Source organism: Littorina saxatilis, unplaced genomic scaffold (assembly GCF_037325665.1).
Source record: "Littorina saxatilis isolate snail1 unplaced genomic scaffold, US_GU_Lsax_2.0 scaffold_555, whole genome shotgun sequence".
In the NCBI taxonomy this organism is placed as follows: Eukaryota; Metazoa; Mollusca; class Gastropoda; order Littorinimorpha; family Littorinidae; genus Littorina; species Littorina saxatilis.
The window spans coordinates 46,864-66,641 of NW_027125972.1; the positions used below are offsets into that span (position 1 = coordinate 46,864).

General features: G+C 43.6%; 1 protein-coding gene across 1 annotated transcript in view; it reads right to left on the minus strand.

The window, feature by feature from the left end:
- LOC138954418 (NXPE family member 3-like) overlaps positions 1-19,778 on the minus strand; it is a 36,750-nt gene that overhangs the window by 13,315 nt on the left and 3,657 nt on the right. The gene's annotated exons all lie outside the window — the stretch shown is intronic.

The following is a 19,778-nucleotide window of genomic DNA, read 5'->3' on the forward strand; positions in this document are numbered from 1 at the left end:
AAGGAGCTTGCAAAACTAGAAGTCGAAAAAGAGCATGCAAAGCGAGAGACAGAAAAGGAGCTTGCCAGACTAGAAGTTGAAAAAGAAAAAGAGCAGACTAGGCAAAGCGAGTTAGATCTCGAAACGGAAAGGGTGAAAAGGGAGAGATCAGACGGTAAAGTTAGTCAGTCAAACAGTTCTGGACCTTTTCATCCAAAATTGCCTATGTTCGATGAAAACAAAGACGACATTGATGCATTTTTGTTTCGGTTTGAAACACACGCTTCGGCATGCGGCTGGGATAAGGGTAAATGGCCTGTCTACTTGGCTGCTTTATTGAAGGGTAGTGCCTTGTCGCTTTATCATTCAATTTCAGGAGAACAAACCCTTTCGTGGGATGTATTGAAGTCTCATCTTCTTCGTAAGTTCCAATGCACAGAGGAAGGTTTCAGAGAGCGTTTCAGAGCTGTTCGTCCCGAGATGGGAGAGTCATTTTTAGCGTTTTTAACACGCTGTCGTCATTTGCTCAACCGATGGACTGAGTTGTCTGGTGTTTCCAACACTGCCGAAGGTTTACAAGACTTGTTTTTGCGTGAACAGATACTTCAAAGTTGTACAAAAGATTTGGCCGTGTTCTTGAGGGAACGTCAGCTGGGTGACGTATCTGCGTTATGTGAAGCAGCTGAACTGTACCGTGAAGCTCATCCCAACAAAACCTTAGCACGGAAATCAGATGTTTCTATATTTTCAGCTGGAGTTGGCGTTGCAGATTCAACAGGGTTTAGCAACGGGGGCAGTGGTTCTCGAGGTTATCGAGGAGGCCGAGGTTCTTCGGGTACAGGTCGAGGACAACGCAGGGGTGCACGTAGAGGGACCATTAAACAGAATGATGTCTGTGGGGGTCAAGGTCATTGGGCGAACCAGTGTGCTTCGTCTAAAAACTTTGCTGAAACATTTAGCTCCGCTGTTAGCGAACACGTTCTTGTTTCAGAGGGACAACCTGGCCTACATCTGGAAATAGGAACCATCAATGGTTTTTCAGGGACAATCTTGCGGGACACAGGATGCACTACTGCTGGTGTGAAACGGGCTTTAGTTCGTGATGATCAGTTCACAGGGCAGGAACAGCGTTGTCGGTCTTTTGGGGGACACATTGAGACATTTCCCTTGGCTGAAGTGGTTGTGGACTCGCCTTATTTTGCAGGTGTTCTGACGTGTTGTGTCATTGACGATCCTGTGGCAGATCTTATTCTTGGGAACCTACCAGGTGTTGTTTCAGTATCTGGGGGATGTGTGGGCTCTATTGTTCCAGACGCTGTCGGATTAGTGACTACCAGGCTACAAACGGAGAAAGCCAAAGGTTCAGTGAGACCGTTAAAATCGGTACCTTGTGTTTTTACTGATGTAACTCCTGAGAAGTTAGCTGATATGCAAACCAAAGATGAATCACTTAAGAAGTGCTTCGAGCAAGTTCAGAAGGAATCGCAGGTCTCAGATCAGAGCAAACCTTACTTCATCATGAAAGATGGGTTACTTCACAGAGCGTTTTGTGAGAAGACTGAGATCGTCTTTCAAGTTGTTGTCCCTACTTCTTTGAGAGAACAAGTTCTCCATACCGCCCATGACGCTCTCATGTCGGGTCACTTCGGTACCAGAAGAACGTTAAAAAGGATCTTGACCCAATTTTTTTGGCCAGGCGTCAGGCGTGACGTAGGCAAGTATTGTAGAACGTGCGATGTGTGTCAGAAAACGTCTTCCAAGGGTCGCGTTCCCGCTGCTCCTCTTCAGAAGATGCCGCTTATCGACGTTCCTTTCAAGAAGATCTGTATTGACTTGGTCGGTCCTTTTAAACCTGTATCTTCGACTGGATTCCGGTACATTCTGACGATAGTGGATACAGCGACTCGTTTCCCCGAAGCAATTCCATTGAAGCAGATTGATACTGTTTCTGTTGCTGAAGCACTGTTTTCAGTTTTTTCGAGGATGGGCTGTCCTCAGGTCATTGTCTCTGACTGTGGAACGCAGTTTGTTTCTGATCTCATGATGGAGATATACAGACTTTTGGCAATCAAGTCGATCCACACTTCTCCTTACCATGCTCAAGCAAATGGGTTAGTCGAACGATTCAACGGAACTCTGAAGAGCATGTTGCAGAAGGTTGTCCAGGAGCGCCCAACTGACTGGGACAGATATACGTTCCTGCACTTCTGTTTGCGTATCGTGAACTTCCAAATGCCAGTACAGGGTTTTCTCCCTATGAGCTTCTCTTTGGGAGCACTCCGAGAGGCCCAATGTCTATCTTAGCGGACTCATGGACAGGGAGGACTGATGGAGATGAAGCCAAACCTCTATATCAGTATGTCTTCGATTTGAAGAACAGAATCGCTGATACGTGTGCTCTAGCACAATCGAATGTTCGTGATGCTGCTCGTATTCACAAACATTACCATGACAGGAAGGCCAAACTTCGTACTTTTGTACCTGGGGATGAAGTTCTTGTACTCTTAACTGCTGACAGCAACAAGCTTCTCATGTGCTGGAAAGGTCCATTCAAAGTGATGGAGGTGGTTAGCCCTGTTGACTACCGCATTGACCTCAACGGCAAACACAAGGTGTTTCACGTCAACATGCTGAAGAAGTATGAGAGACGAGTTTTGACAGCAGCTGTTGCTGTGGAAAGAGAGTTAAGTACTGGTCCAGTTCTTGATGACCAGGAATTCTCAACGTTGATGTCTGACTCTGATCAGAAGGCAGATGCGTGTTCGGATCACGTCTTGGATCCTGTTTGTGCTGTCGCTGTGTTGTCTCCTGAAATCGAGGATGAGGTTGTCTTACCGACAATTCCTGCAGTTACGGGTGAATCTGTCATAGATGTTCACTACTCTGATGATCTTTCTCATTCAGGACGTACTGAACTGGAAACCGTTTTTCAGGAATTTTCTGAACTTCTTACAGACAAGCCGGGAGTTACAAAAGATGTCGATGACCACGTCATCCCTTTGACGAGCGATTGTCCTGTATATAGGAAACCATACCCGTTGCCGTTTGCGTCTAGACAGACAGTTGAGAAGGAGATCAAATCCATGCTGGATTTAGGCGTCATAGAACCTTCGAAATCTGCGTACTCTTCGCCTATTGTCTTGGTGGCGAAAAGAGACGGATCAGTTCGTTTTTGCATTGATTTCCGCGCCTTGAACAAGATCACGCATTTTGATGCCGAGCCGATCCCTGACCCGGATGAGTTGTTTTGTAGTCTTGCTGGAGCAAACTTCTACACGAAGATTGACCTTGCAAAAGGCTATTGGCAGATTCCGATCAAGCCGGAAGATAGACATAAAACAGCTTTCCAAACTCCTCTTGGGTTGTTCCAATGGGTTAAAATGCCATTTGGACTGGTCTCAGCTCCAGCAACTTTTGCTCGGATGATGCGTAAGCTAAATCTAGCAGAGAACTCAGCAGTCAACTTTTACGATGACATTCTCATTGCTACGCAAACATGGTCAGACCACGTGAAGCAGGTTCGGGCTGTTCTGAGCAAGATGCTGAGATTTCGTCTCACGGCTCGACCATCCAAACTGTTTGCTGGGTTTTCTGAGTTGGAGTTTCTCGGACATGTTGTCGGTCGAGGATATCTCAAACCAGAGGACGGGAAGGTCAAGAAGATTTTGTCTGTGAATCGGCCAACGACAAAGAAGCAGGTTCGTTCCCTGATGGGGTTGTTAAGTTACTACAGGCGATACGTCCCTAACTTTGCAACTTTGACAGCTCCTTTGACGGATCTAACCCGAGACGATCACGGCAAAACTATCACATGGACGGCAGAATGTGATTCTGCGCTGAAAGCTGTTCAGGAGGTGCTGTCTACCTTCCCTGTTCTTCTCTTGCCTGACCTGAGTCAAGATTTCGTTGTGAGAACTGATGCAAGTTCGACAGGTTTGGGTGCAGTTCTTCTGCAGGAAAAGGAGGGTCTTCTACATCCTGTTGCTTATGCCAGTCGAAAACTGCTTGATCGAGAGTCCAGGTACTCTACCATCGAACGTGAATGTCTTGCCATTGTTTGGGGACTCACAAAGTTCTCGCGCTACCTGCTTTGCCGGGAATTTGTCATACAGACGGATCACAGGCCACTCACATACATGGCGTCATGTAGGCTCAAGAACAGTCGTGTGATGCGTTGGGTGTTGTCTCTTCAGGAGTTCAAGTTCGTTGTTCAGCCGATTGCAGGCCAGTGCAATCAGTTTGCGGATTTGTTGTCTCGATCAAACTCTTTGAACAAGAAGAAAAATGGCCCTGGAAGTCAGATCTGTTTTGTATAAGAACTGTATATATACAAGTAGTGACGTTGACACTTTGAGTGGGACTTATTGTGTTAAATGCAATGTACTATCATGGATGATAACATTTGTATGGTGTTATCGAGTTAAGAAATGAGAAATCTTTTATGCAGCTTTCTACTTGAAGTGGGGGGCATTGTCAGATATGACATTTATGGGTTTTATGTATGAACATGTATGTAATATGAGTACTTAATTAATGATGAAATGATGCTGTTATTAGTATGCATTAATTGACAGAAGTAGACTCGTATCGCGAAAAACATTATTATTGATTCGCATGCCTGTTGGACCATGATTATGGGGCCTGTACTGTTACCTGTAGAGCCGAGTCTCCACGCACTCACGTGCAACAGGTGAAAAACCTGAATGTCCATTTTTTTGTAAGGTGAGCTGTTAGACTTGTGTCGCCAGTCACCTAAGCTGTTAGCTTCACTTGCCCATTGAACATGTAAGCGGCAAGTCGGGGAAGATTCTTTGCTCGCGTGCTCAGGTAAACTATTTTTCATGATATGTTTTCGCTAAGGAACACTAGTATGTTTATGAATAGGCATTCTTAATATTCGCTGCTATGTTAACTTAAGTGTTCATTGTACTAGTTCTTAATCTGGATATTCTGAATAGTTGTTTAATGTGTGGATAAATAACTCGGACATGGATGGGAATTGATATTAGTATTGACAGTAGTTATTTAAGAATTCGTGTGTGTGTGGTTGAATGTAGAGTGTAATTACAGCCCAGGGTGAATGATGAGTGAATTGGTGTGTGTGTTATGCCTATGGAATACTGACTCAAGAATTACTTTCACAGGAGTCTTCCCAGAGACAGAAGACGGAATTCGCGAGAGCTTGTTTGACCATTCAAGCAGACGCATGAAGAGATGAAGATGCACGAAGCAGAGCGACGTGATCTTAACCGGACTATAATGGACCACGCCAGGAGTCGCCGCGTCGGCTGGGTGATGGAGAAACAGAGATGAACTACACTACGCTGTTCTGGTGATGGGGTAACACATTAATTTACTCATCTAGAACCCTGGGCGTATTGTGTATAGGTGTGTGTGAATCCTGAACGTTTGATATATGTCCATGCTTTACCAGTGAGCTATATAAACATATTGAGCTCCACGTATTTTCTTTTATTGTTGGAATGAATCGGAGGAGAATAACGAATGCGTATAAATGAAATAGTAGCCTTCTGACTGACAGTCGGTATTGTAGATAATTCATTCCTGACAGGCACCTAGGATGTTCCCGTTTGGTGAGCGTTCAAATGGAAGGGTGTTTGTACTGTGTGTAAAAGCCTGACAGTATCTGTGATGGTTTACGGGAGGCTTACTGTCCGGGCGTGATTTCCGGTATATTCATAACAGCCGTCCAGCACCAAAACGAGGCGCCATTGTTGTAGAGGATTGCTCCACGAAAATAAATTCTTTGAAAATTTCTCACGCTCGACAGAAAGCAGCCAGGATGTTCCCGTTCGGTGAGCGTTCAAATGGAAGTATGCTTGTGCTGTATGTAGACGCTCGGGGAGCTCTGTGATGGTTTACGGGAGGCTTACTGTACCTTTCATCTATTATTTTATTGCAGGTCTCCTCTCAGCTGATAATAACCTAGCACTCTCTTTTTTACGTTTTAGAACATTAAATCATAAATTACCAATACAGAAAGGTCGAATGTTAAATATACCACATAACGAAAGAATATGTGTTTAATGCCAGTCTGGAGAACTCGGGGATGAATTTCATTATATATTTCAGTGTCATTTTTTTGAAAATGTGAGGAAAAGGTTTTTACCATTGTATTTTCGTAGAAATTCAAATGCAGTCAAATTTAAACATTTATTTGAATTAACAAAGAAACAAAAGTTATTGAATTTAATATATTTTATTAAGAGTATTTTGAAAGAGTTCTGATTATTTGATCACGTGGTTTTTTTTTTATTAAAACAAAAACAAACACAGAAACATATACATATACATTCCTGTATTACAAAAGCAACATTACACAATTTACAGCACAACATAAGAATGAATTGAACGCATCCAGGATGCACCAGAACAACCCAAAAACAGAATCAATGAAAATGTGAAACAAGATAAAGTACTGACAAGGATTCAAAGGTAGAAAAAGTCATGGGTTAACACATTTCATGTGCATAATGCAGTTAAAAGATCTAAATTCTAATATTGCAAAAAAAGTCTATACATGAACACGCATTGACAGAAACATACACACACATCTCCCAAAGCTAAGCATGTGTGTAAAATACTGCCTAACAGCTTAATTTAAAGCACTCAAACAACATAAAAGATAATACCACTTTATGTAGTAAAAGCAAACACACCGCTGTTTGCTGTAAGTAAATATCTGCATACCAAACACTACCTGTATTTAGCTGAATTGACAACTTACATAAGTTACAATGTACCCTTGATCCACACCGCGCCACATATTACAGTATTTGTGTAGAATGTTATTGTTAATGTGTTACATGTTCATTTCACCACTAAGGCAACAGAAAACCTCTGTAAGTGTAAGCATCTTCAGATGGACTATATTAGAGCAGTTCTGGTAGCTCTGTCAGCACAGAATGGACTGAATCTGATCATCCTCAGCAAAGCCAGGCACCACTCTGCAAGCTGCCTGCACGTCATATCTCAGCACCTCACTTCCTGGAAAATAAAGAAAATGTATTACTGAGCACATTCAGACTTTGCTGTGCGCTGATGGGGATATGTTTTTGGTATTGAGAAGAGGGTGTGTGGTGGGGGTGGGGGTGCGGGAAGGTAGGTAGGAAGTAATACTTGTTCTTCACACAATCAGTGGGATGGAGAATGGTGTGGGTGATACTGACAGTGACAACTATTAACTAAACTGTAAACATTGTTCTGTAATATTACAGGTGCCATCATTCCTTCCTGTGAAAACCATTTATTTATATACTTTCATCATTAAAATTAAAAAGAAAATCTTTCATCATTAAAAATAAAATTAACTTGCAAGACTTCCCCACAAGAGCCTTTCTAACGACATGATATCAAGTCGCTTGTTCATTTCAATGCTTGTTATTCTCTCAGGTGCCAGGAGAAAAGGTTCCGTACAACTCTCGCTTACTCTATTACACATGTCGTATGCATAAAGAGCGATTACTTCCCTTTGGTTATTCAGTTGATATCTTAACATCGCTCTGCCTCATTCTGTTTGAGATTCTAACTGATATTTTCAAGGCGACCCTGTAACAATGTCAATGTGTGTGTTTGTGTGTTTGTTCTGTTTAAACCAGTCTTGATCTAAGGACTATGTCCGGTCGACAATAAAAGCTGGTTCTTGTATATATGTTACAGTAAATTCATCAAACCAGTAAATTTGTAAATTCACTCCGTAAATTTACCAATTTACTGAAAAATTCAGGAAATTTACAAATTTACTGGTTTGATGAATTTACTGTAACATATATATATATATATGACTGTGTACGTAGGTGTTGTTAGTTGGAGTGCCTTAGAGAATGATGAGCATATGAGCTTGCGGTGATCATCCTTTTTTGAGGATGAAAGTCGCTTGTTCATTTCAATGCTTGTTATTCTCTCAGGTGCCAGGATATAAGGTTCCGTACAACTCTCGCTTACTCTACTACACAGGTCGTATTCATAAAGAGCGATTACTTCCCTTTGGTTATTTGACATGATATCTTGTTATGCTGCTGATGTGAGCGGTTTTTGACTCACATGCGAAGCAAAAGTGAGTCTATGTACTCACCCGAGTCGTCCGTCCGTCCGTCCGTCCGTCCGATCCGGACGTCCGTCCGGAAAACTTTAACGTTGGATATTTCTTGGACACTATTCAGTCTATCAGTACCAAATTTGGCAAGATGGTGTATGATGACAAGGCCCCAAAAAACATACATAGCATCTTGACCTTGCTTCAAGGTCAAGGTCGCAGGGGCCATAAATGTTGCCTAAAAAACAGCTATTTTTCACATTTTTCCCATTTTCTCTGAAGTTTTTGAGATTCAATACCTCACCTATATATGATATATAGGGCAAAGTAAGCCCCATCTTTTGATACCAGTTTGGTTTACCTTGCTTCAAGGTCAAGGTCACAGGAGCTCTTCAAAGTTGGATTGTATACATATTTTGAAGTGACCTTGACCCTGAACTATGGAAGATAACTGTTTCAAACTTAAAAATTATGTGGGGCACATGTTATGCTTTCATCATGAGACACATTTGGTCACATATGATCAAGGTCAAGGTCACTTTGACCCTTATGAAATGTGACCAAAATAAGGTAGTGAACCACTAAAAGTGACCATATCTCATGGTAGAAAGAGCCAATAAGCACCATTGTACTTCCTATGTCTTGAATTAACAGCTTTGTGTTGCATGACCTTGGATGACCTTGACCTTGGGTCAAGGTCACATGTATTTTGGTAGGAAAAATGTGTAAAGCATGTGAGTCGTATGGGCTTTGCCCTTCTTGTTCTGGAATGTGATGGAAATTTACTATTTTTCAAATTGACAGCATGAGCCCTCATCCCACACACATTCCCTATTTAGTGTTGACACCTTACAGTTTTGTTGACAAATGTGATGTGAAGTCATTCAAAAAATTCTAACTCTTATTCCATGTAAAAAAAAAACTATAAAAAAACTGGCCAGATCTGTGATTGTGAGCCAAGGAAAGGACTAACTGTATTTAAAATAATTCCAGTAATGAGTAAATCTTTCATTCTAGCTATTTCATCACAATAGTAAATGATCATACAAACAGCATAATGCACTTTATGAGTATAGGGTTGCAACAAACTTTAAGATGGGAAAGAGAGAGAAAATAAAGATATATTTGTACCATTATGTATACAAAGTACATCATACCTATTACCATGCACAGTATTACTATGCATCTTCAAATGTATGAATAATTAGATCTACACAGTACTTGTAAATGTAATACAATTTACAAAGAACAAAAGACTGCTGAATGATCTACATCAGTACATGTTTATAGCTTCAGACTACCATCACCAATACCTTATAAATGTGTAACTTACTTTTCAGGGGTAGTCTGTAATGTAAAGCACCATGCCAAGTCGTCACAGTTCATAAAATTGCCCGGCAGCTAGCAGAGGGAGCCCAGGTCGACGCCATCCTGTTGGACTTCTCCAAAGCCTTAGACAAGGTGCCCCACGCCCGCCTGCTCACGAAACTGGCTTACTACGGAGTGAGAAACGACACCCTCAAGTGGATCTCTGCCTTCCTCAGTCAGCGTCAACAGCAGGTGGCCTTGGAGGGCGTCCTATCGTCTCCAGTCGGAGTGCAGTCCGGAGTTCCGCAGGGGACCGTCCTGGGTCCTCTCCTGTTTTTAGCCTTCATCAACGACCTCCCTGAATCCGTTCAGTTCAGCAGCGTCAAACTCTTTGCAGACGACTCCCTACTCTTCAAACGTATATCCTCTCCAGAGAACAGTCTGCAGCTCCAACAGGACCTATCCAGCCTCGAACAGTGGGAATCAACATGGCAGATGGAGTTCAACCCCAGCAAGTGCACCGTCATCCGCATTGCCCCGAACAAGAAGAAGCCCATCCTGCCAACTTCCTACAGCCTCCATGGACAGACTCTGGAAACAACACCATCCAGCAAGTACCCAGGGGTCTTAATCTCCGATGACCTGTCCTGGAGCAGCCACGTGCAAGCGACTGTCAACAAGGGCAACAGAACTGTGGGCTTCTTGCGGCGGAACTTCCGGGAGTGCACCACCACCGTCAGAGCTGCTACGTACAAGGCCATGGTCAGACCGGTCCTTGACTACGCCTCGCCAGTCTGGGACCCGATCTCTCAGAAAGACGTCACGGAGCTTGAAAAAGTCCAACGCAGAGCAGCCCGTTACGTCCACAACAACTACAGCGATCGGACCCCAGGCTGTGTGACCAGCATTCTGAAGACCCTCCAATGGGAACCACTCGCCGACAGAAGACTCGCCAACCGCCTCACTATGCTCTACAAGATCAACAACGGCATAGTCGACATCAACAAGGCCGAGTTCTACACCTCTGGCGACAGCCGCACCAGAGGAGCCCAGAGACTGTTCCAGGAGAGGGCATCCCATCCTGTTCTCTTCAACTCCTTTTTCCCCCGAACACTGCGTCAGTGGAACAAGCTCGACCCTAAGACCACAGTTGCTCCTTCACTGGAGTCCTTCCAAGCTGGTCTGGGTCGTATATACCCACGGACTTGCCTCGCTGACACGGTAACCCTGCAGCTCTTCGTGTAAATAGTTTTATACTTTTAACCATCTTCTCGGAGTTATTGGGTCACCCACCACCAGTAACCAATCACTCAGTACTCCGCCGCTGGACTACAGACGTTCTGATGAACCCAGTCCACATCAAGAAAGAAGAAGAAGAAGAAGAAGTCATCCTGATACCTCTCCAGTACATGTATCCATGTTTAACTGTTGGAACTGGAAGACAGGAGCTGTATGAATGATGCACATCATGTCTGGTTTCTCGGGAGGCCTGACAAAACCAGAAAAATATTTAACATAACTATTAACATGTCTTGAAAATGAAATAAGTACTATTTCAACTTCACTATCAGAGCCAAATCACTCACTAATTCAGTAATTGTTTTGTTTATTCTTTTACAACCATAGTTCATACACTGATACAGCAGCATTTGATTCTGTGCATACAGATTAAAGATCAAGCATTTTTTAAACTTGAGTAAAAAAAAAAAGAACACAACAAGCACACACTCTGTGACTCACAGTCACACCCAGGTTACTCAGTAACACACACATACACAACATATGAATCTTGCTCAGTTCTACAAAGGCCACGTTTGCAATGGTTATGTCTTGGATTTTAAAAACAATAACTTACCTGCTGGTTGATCCAAACCGATGATTGAAAATCAGTGAGGGGAAAATGTCCTGGCTGTAGTGTAGAACAGTGCGATTCATCGCCAACCTCCCCATTCAAGGCAAACCGTGTCCAAATCACCAAAATCAGCTGTACCATTCACATCCCGATTAAATTCCTTCAGAAGGGCAGTCAGTGTTTTAACTTCTTTGTCGATATATATTTCTCTGGTGGACGTGTTGAACTTCCAAATATTAGATTGTTTTCAATGTCAGTAACGACGGCCGCCATGTTTTTTCGTCATCAATACTATTCATGTACTCCATTAAGGAAGAGCGTTTTATTGTGTCTTAAAACCGACTTCTCGGGAAAGTGATCAATTGAATTTTATGGTCCACAAAAACTTGCTTCAAATTTTATTTAAGGACTACTTTTATTTGCCTTTATTTTTATGGCGCACATTTTGTGCCTCACATTTTGTTTTGGCCTTCATTTTGTGGTCCACAAACTGGAAATGTGCCCCACAAATTTGTGGGCTTATTTTTGTGGTCCACAAACTGGAAATGTGCCCCACAAATTTATGGGCTTATTTGTTGGATTAATGACATCGAATGCCAAGGATACCAGGACGGGTCACGCTCAACGCCGCGAACCACGATGAATAGTCTAACTGTACCGTACTCACTTTCTTAATTTACCGATGAATGGTCTAAGCGTACCGTACCGTACTCACTTTCTTAGTTAAGCGATGAATGGTCTAACCGTAGCGTACCATAACCTCTTTCTTAATTTAGCCAAGGAATGGTCTAACCGTGCCGTACCGTAGGCTACTCTCTTTCTTAATTTAGCCAAAGAATGGTCTAATCGTGCCGTACCGTACTCACTTTCTTAATTTACCGATGCATGGTCTATCTAACCATACTGTACCGTACTCACTTTCTTAATTTAGCGATGAATGGTCTAACCGTACCATACCGTACTCACTTTCTTAATTTAGCGATGAATGGTCTAACCGTACCGTACCGTACTCACTTTCTTAATTTAGCGATGAATGGTCTAACCGTACCGTACCGTACTCACTTTCTTAATTTAGCGATAAATGGTCTAACCGTACTGTACCGTACTCACTTTCTTAATTTAGCGATGAATGGTCTAACCGTACCATACTGTACTCACTTTCTTAATTTAGCGATGAATGGTCTAACCGTACCGTACCGTACTCACTTTCTTAATTTAGCGATGAATGGTCTAACCATGCCGTGCCGTACCGTACTCACTTTCTTAATTTAGCGATTAATGGTCTATAAGTGTACCGTACTCACTTTCTTAATTTAGCAATGAATGGTCTAACCATACCGTGCCGCGTACTCACTTTCTTAATTTAGCGATGAATGATCTAACCGTACCGTACCGTACTCACTTTCTTAATTAAGCGATGAATAGTCTAACTGTACCGTACTCACTTTCTTAATTTAGCGATGAATGGTCTTACGGTGCCGTACCGTACTCACTTTCTAAATTTAGCAATGAATGGTCTTACCGTGCCGTACCGTACTCACTTTCCTAATTTAGCGATGAATGGTCTTACCGTGCCATACCGTACTCACTTTCTTATTTAAGCGATAAATGGTCTAACGGTACCGTACCGCCATGAATGGTGTAACCGTACTCACTTTCTTAATTTAGCAATTGGTCTAACCGTACCGTACTCACTTTCTTAATTAAGTGATGAATGGTCTAACCGTACCGTACAATACTCACTTTCTTAATTTACCGATGAATGGTCTAACCGTACTGTACCGTACTCACTTTCTTAATTTAGCGATGTATGGTCTAACCGTGCCGTACTGTACTCACTTTCTTAATTTAGCGATGAATGGTCTAACCACACCGTACCATACTCACTTTCTTAATTTAGCCAAAGAATGGTCTAACCGTGCCGTACTGTACTAACTTTCTTAATTTATTTAGCGATGAATGGTATAACCATACCGTACCATACTCACTTTCCTAATAAAACGTTGAATGGTCTAACCATACCGCATACCGCGTACTCACTTTCTTAATTTAGTGATGAATGGTCTAACCGTACCGTACAGTACTCACTTTCTTAATTAAGCGATGAATGGTCTAACCGTAGCGTACCATACTCTCTTTTTTAATTTAGCCAAAGAATGGTCTAACTATGCCGTACCGTAGGCTACTCTCTTTCTTAATTTAGCCAAAGAATGGTCTAACCATGCCGTACCGTACTCACTTTCTTAATTTACCGATGAATGGTCTAACCGTACTGTACCGTACTCACTTTCTTATTTTACCGATGAATGGTCTAACCGTACCGTACCGTACTCACTTTCTTAATTTAGCAATGAATGGTCTAACCTTACCATACCGTACTCACTTTCTTAATTTAGCGATGAATGGTCTAACCGTACCGTACCGTACTCACTTTCTTAATTTAGCGATGAATGGTCTAACCGTGCCGTGCCGTACCGTACTCACTTTCTTAATTTAGCGATGAATGGTCTAACTGTACCGTACTCACTTTCTTAATTTACCGATGAATGGTCTAACCGTACCGCGTACTCACTTTCTTAATTTAGCAATGAATGGTCTAACCGTACCGTACCGTACTCACTTTCTTAATTAAGCGATGAATAGTCTAACTGTACCGTACTCACTTTCTTAATTTAGCGATGAATGGTCTTACGGTGCCGTACCGTACTCACTTTCTAAATTTAGCAATGAATGGTCTTACCGTGCCGTACCGTACTCACTTTCTTAATTTAGCGATGAATGGTCTTACCGTGCCATACCGTACTCACTTTTTTAATTAAGTGATAAATGGTCTAACCGTACCGTACCGCGATGAATGGTGTAACCGTACTCACTTTCAGTTTCTTAATTTAGCGATTGGTCTAACCGTACTGTACTCACTTTCTTAATTAAGCGATGCATGGTCTAACCGTACCGTACCATACTCACTTTCTTAATTTAACCTCGACATGCTGTAGCGTTTATGTCAAGGAATAGAACGGCCCGCATGCGCAGAACTTACTTTTGGTTTCGCGCGCTTGGATCGCAACTTCAGGGAATTTACTGTTGGTAGAATTTGTGTAAAATAAGAGATCTCTTTCTTTTTTAGATGGATTATATACTGTGTGTGTGATTTCTCTTTGAGATCGGAATTCAGTGTGTGAAATTCGGATATCGATGGTCAGGTGAGGTGCAATTTTTCTTCGGATTTTAATTGTTCGTGCGAGCCGTGTGGGGACAATGGCGGCTGAAGGTGACGCTACCGCCAGTACGAGTACTGCAAAGTTAGAGGACTCGTTGACACAGACAGACATTCTAAAATCCATGCAAACCATGATGAGCCAAATGATGAACAAAGTAGTTTCTTTAGAGCAAAACTACAACGAACTGGCTGCTAAAGCGTGTGAATTTCAGTCTGTCTTCACAAATGAGGACATACAAAATATTCCCAACAAAGGCGTGAGCAAGTACCCAGCCATGAAGAATATCCTCGTTGCTGAAGCCGGGGTACTGAAGCTGCTGAGAAACCTCAATCCCCACAAGGCGACTGGACCAGATGAAATACCTGCTTTTCTACTGAAGACAGCAGCTGAAGAAATAGCACCTATCTTAACAAGGATGTTCCAAATGTCGATTGATGGAGGAAAAACACCCCAGGACTGGAAGGAGGCCCTAGTCGTCCCTATATTTAAAAATGGAGACAAACACCAACCCGCGAATTACTGTCCTGTATCACTCACATCAATCACATGCAAGATCCTCGAACATATAGTCCATAGCACCATAATGCAACATCTTCAAAAGAACAACATCCTTACTGACGTCCAGCACGGTTTTCGGAAGCAACGATCCTGTGAATCCCAGCTCATAGTGACAGTGCACGACATCGCACAAAACCTTGCCAAGAAAAAGCAAGTGGACACTGTCCTACTGGATTTTTCGAAAGCTTTCGACAAGGTTCCTCACCAGCGCCGCCCTTCAGCACAAACTCCACTACTACGGAGTTCGGGGTTCCACTCTAAACTGGATTCAATCTTTCCTGTCCGACAGAACACAAAGGGTGGCAATCGAGGGCGTCCAATCAACACCAGCACCAGTAACATCAGGCGTGCCCCAAGGCACAGTGCTAGGACCCCTCCTATTCCTGCTATATATTAACGACATGCCAGACGTCGTCAAAAATTCCAAAGTAAAACTGTTTGCTGACGACAGCCTCCTGTTTAGAAACATCTCAAATCAACAAGACCAGATGCTGCTCCAACAAGACCTGGAAGCGCTAGAGAAATGGGAGCAAGAATGGCAAATGGAGTTCAACCCAAGCAAATGTGTGGTAATGAACATCATGCCAAACAAGAATAAGATACTTCTTCCATCCAACTACCACCTCCATGGACAGACTCTTGAAACAACGACAGAGAGCAAATATCTAGGTGTTACTATTACAAGTAACCTTTCCTGGGGCAGGCACGTAGAAACAGCTGCAGCGAAGGGAAACAGGACAGTCGGCTTCCTCCGAAGGAACTTCAAGGAGTGCACCCCAAAAGTGAAAGCGGCAACCTACATCACAATGGTCCGCCCCACCCTTGAGTATGCCTCGACTGTCTGGAATCCGCACGAACAACAGCACAACAACCTGCTCGAGTCAGTCCAAAAAGGAGCGGCCAGATATGTCCACAATAACTACAGGGAAAGAGCCTGGCACCGTCACCAACATGCTGACAAACTTAGGATGGAAGAGCCTCGAAGAACGAAGACATAACAGTCGGCTAGCGATGATGTTTAAAATGAAAAAATACATGGTCGGCATTGATAAGACCGCGTTTCTCAAACCATCAGACACGAGAACGAGAGGGAATAGGATCCACCAAGAACAGGACTACCACCCTTCACTGTCCCACTCCTTTTTTTCCGCGGACAACATCAGAGTGGAACAAGCTCCCGATCTCCACCACATCCGCCCCCTCCCTTGAGTCGTTCATGTCACGACTCGGTGGCAGCAGAGCCCTGCAGCCATCCACCTCCCTCCCATAGCCGTTGATGGATTGTAGCCTACAAAGTTTTAATAACCCCAAAACCTAGCCAAGCTCCTCTCCACTGTCCTCCTGCATCCCCCCTACCCCTCCCCCAGCTTTGGCTTTTTAACTTCCTTACACGACTGGCACAGACCGCAATGGGGGCCAACAGTGTATGGACATCACCGCGGGACCTTCAACATCCAAGAAATCGGATCCGGTCCCCCACAAGAAGAAGAAGAAGACACAAAGGAAGAATCTGACACGGCGGTCGAGGCCGATGACTGTACCACCGGAAGTGGTGTGACAATTCGTAACCAGCAAACTTCTCTCGCCCGTGAATCCGGCACTCAAACTGTTGGTGAATCTAACAGTAACACATCACTCAGATTCAAAGAGAGAAGGCTAGTGAACCTAGCAATACGCAACATGCTGACGATGAGAGTGAGAGTGGCTTTTGCGTAGTGCTGGACAGTCAGGATAGTGATGTGTTTTCCCAGATGGAAGCGGATCTGGAAGTGGTTGAGCCAGTGGGTATGCCTGTGAATGAGAAGTTGGCAAATATACACAAAGAAAAAAGCCAAGCACCCCCCTTCAATTTCGCAATGACTGATTTTTAAAGTTCTGGTATGGAAACAGTAAGTTCAGGAGCTCGGTTTGACAAATGTTATCGACAAGAGCAACTCTTTGGAAATAACATCACACAAGAAAACTCCAGTTTTGATTGGTTTTAATCGTGATTTGGTACCTTGCCAAAAAGTGACGTTTTAACCCTAAAACAGTACCCCTGATAAGTATGGAGCTGCAAGCTGAAAAAGACAGGTTTAGGTAAATGTGTCATGAAAAAAATGTAATTGAGAGTGCTCAGATGGCATACGCGATTCAAAAGTTCAATATAGAGTGAAACCCCCGCGTGCCCGGATGACGGCGTCAACCCTGCGTCTCATCCCTCCAGTCAAACGTCGGATCTGTTCACGGGTCACTTGCAACCACTCACGATGCAAAGCTGCCTCCAATTCACGTAATGTCTGCACAGGAGGCTGCAGAGCTTGTATACGACGCCCCAGGATGTCCCAAACATGCTCCAGCGGATTAAGATCTGAACTCATTGCCGGCCATGGGAGTGTTGTTACAGCGTTGTTCTGGAGGTAGTCCACTACTGCCCTGGATCGATGAGGCCTGGCGTTATCATCCATGTACACGGGTCTTGTGGCAAGTGGGTGGTTGTCAAAATGAGTAACGACAACAGGTTCCAGGACATGTCGCATATACTGATCACCCGTGAGGTTGCCACGTATGGTGACAAGGTCTAGCTTGCAGTCATGGGAAATGCAACCCCAAACCATGACTGACCCGCCACCGAATGGAACAGTTTGTCTGATGTTCCTGGGTGTATAGGCCGTGTTCCTGAGCCTCCATACCCTCAGTCTGCCGTCAGTGACATGGTGAAGGAATCTGCTTTCGTCCGACCAGTGGATCCTCCTCCACGTTCTCAGGTTCCATCTTTACCGTGCCAGACACCATGCCAAGCGTCTTCTCTTGTGGTCATCTGTCAGTCGGGGACGCTTAATGACTCTTCGGGCTGCCATTCCTGCAGCTTTCAAGCGGTCTCGTACGGTCCTGGTTGACAGATGTCGATTTGGAAGCCATGCTCGTTTCAGGACGGTACTCGTTGAAAATGGCTCACGCCGAATTATTCGGAGAAGTGCTCGGTCTTCACTTTCTGACGTCACACGGGGTCGCCCTGACTGTGGACGGTCCTTCACAGCACCAGTCTGACGATGTTTGCGTACCAAACGGCTGATGACGGTGTAGTGGTAGCCAAGTTGACGACCAATCGCTTTGAAGGATGCTCCTGTAGCATGCATTCCTATAATCTGCCATCGGATCGCCTCTGATAATCGTCTTCTCGCCATGTTCACAGAGAATGTTTGCAAATTGTCGTCGTCCAGTGTTAAATACAGAAATTTGCAGCGTGAGCATACTGCCTTTTTTAACATTCATGGGTTGCATGCTGCACGTGCTTCTCACAGGCAGTGGCGACACAATCTTGACGCGTGAACTTCCCAACCTTATTATGGAAACCCATGTATGTCATTACGAAGAAAAAAAATGGTAAAACAAATTTGACTCAATTATTATCACAAATTCATTCGGGGGGTGCTTGGCTTTTTTCTTTGTGTATATTACCAAAAGTAGGTTTACTGTGCGAATGCCGGAACCTAAACTTAAAGAGAAGATGAGTGCGGTTTTAACACCAGGAAACTGCTTGGAAACAAGACCCCCCCGTTTGAACGAAGAAGTCATTGAGAAGGGGAACATTGATAAGATGGCAAAAAAGATTTGTTTGCTTCTAGACTGAATCATCAGTTGCCTATATACGTGGCATACAGGCCAGACCCAGGAGCTTATGCTGTGAATGCATTTCACTTGTTTTGGGGCAACATTATACGTTATTTGCGTGTTTGACCAAAATATGACATTTTACACAGATCGAGACAGTCATTGTTCTCCGAGACCGCGCTAGCGGTCGAGGTGAACAATGACTGTCGAGATCTGTGTAAAATGTCATATTTTGGTCAAACACGCAAATAACATTTATGTATCGATCGAATTCCTTTCAGGTACTTATGACTTTGTTGTTGTTTTGACGATTGAACGAGCACACACACACACATGCATGCAATCCACATGTATGCAATCAAACACATAAGCTTCATATTTGGGCGTTTCAGTTTGACCGAAACTTAAAAGGAACTACAAAACACACGTCATGTACTCACTTTGTTGTTGTTTTGACATTGAACAGCACACACACATGCAATCTGCCAATCAAACACATGACGGTTTTTTTTTTAGTTCCTTTGAAGTTTCGGTCAACCTGAAAAGCTAAATTATAAAGTTTTGTCGGCCTCTGACGTCACATGACTCAAAGAAGGGAAATCCAATCTCCAATCGATACATAAAGTTTTATGCTTTCCCTCCCTTTTGCCTTATCTCCAGAGTGCTGCAGAAAATTCAGGGAGACCAGGCAGAAGGAATAGTGGTAGTACCTTTCTGGCCAAGCCAACCTTGGTACGCCAGGATTGCCAACATGCTCACAGAAATACCAGTATTGATGTCGGCAAGGACAGATCTAATCGGCTTACCAGGGGCCAGTTTCATAAGATAGCAGTGAACCGACTGACAGTCGATCGACTGCCCAGTCGATGGACTGTGGTTGATCGCCGGGTCACCGAAAAGCGCGTTTCATGAGCGAATCACCGTCACCCGCGGACAACCGCAGTCGACCGACTGTACAGTAATCCGAATGGCCAAGTCGAGGGCTAAATTTAGCAACATTACCACTTCCGTTTGCTCATTCGCACGTGGAAATGGCCGATTTCGAAGAAAAAACAAGTCTCGGCCCGCTCAAAATAACAATGACCGAGACTTTCAGTAATTCCTTCGCGTGACGTCGAACCCTCTTACGCCATAATGTGACGTCTTCAAGACATAACCCTGACGTGTCTCCTGGATTACTGCGTCATAATAGATACATTTCGAAGAACAA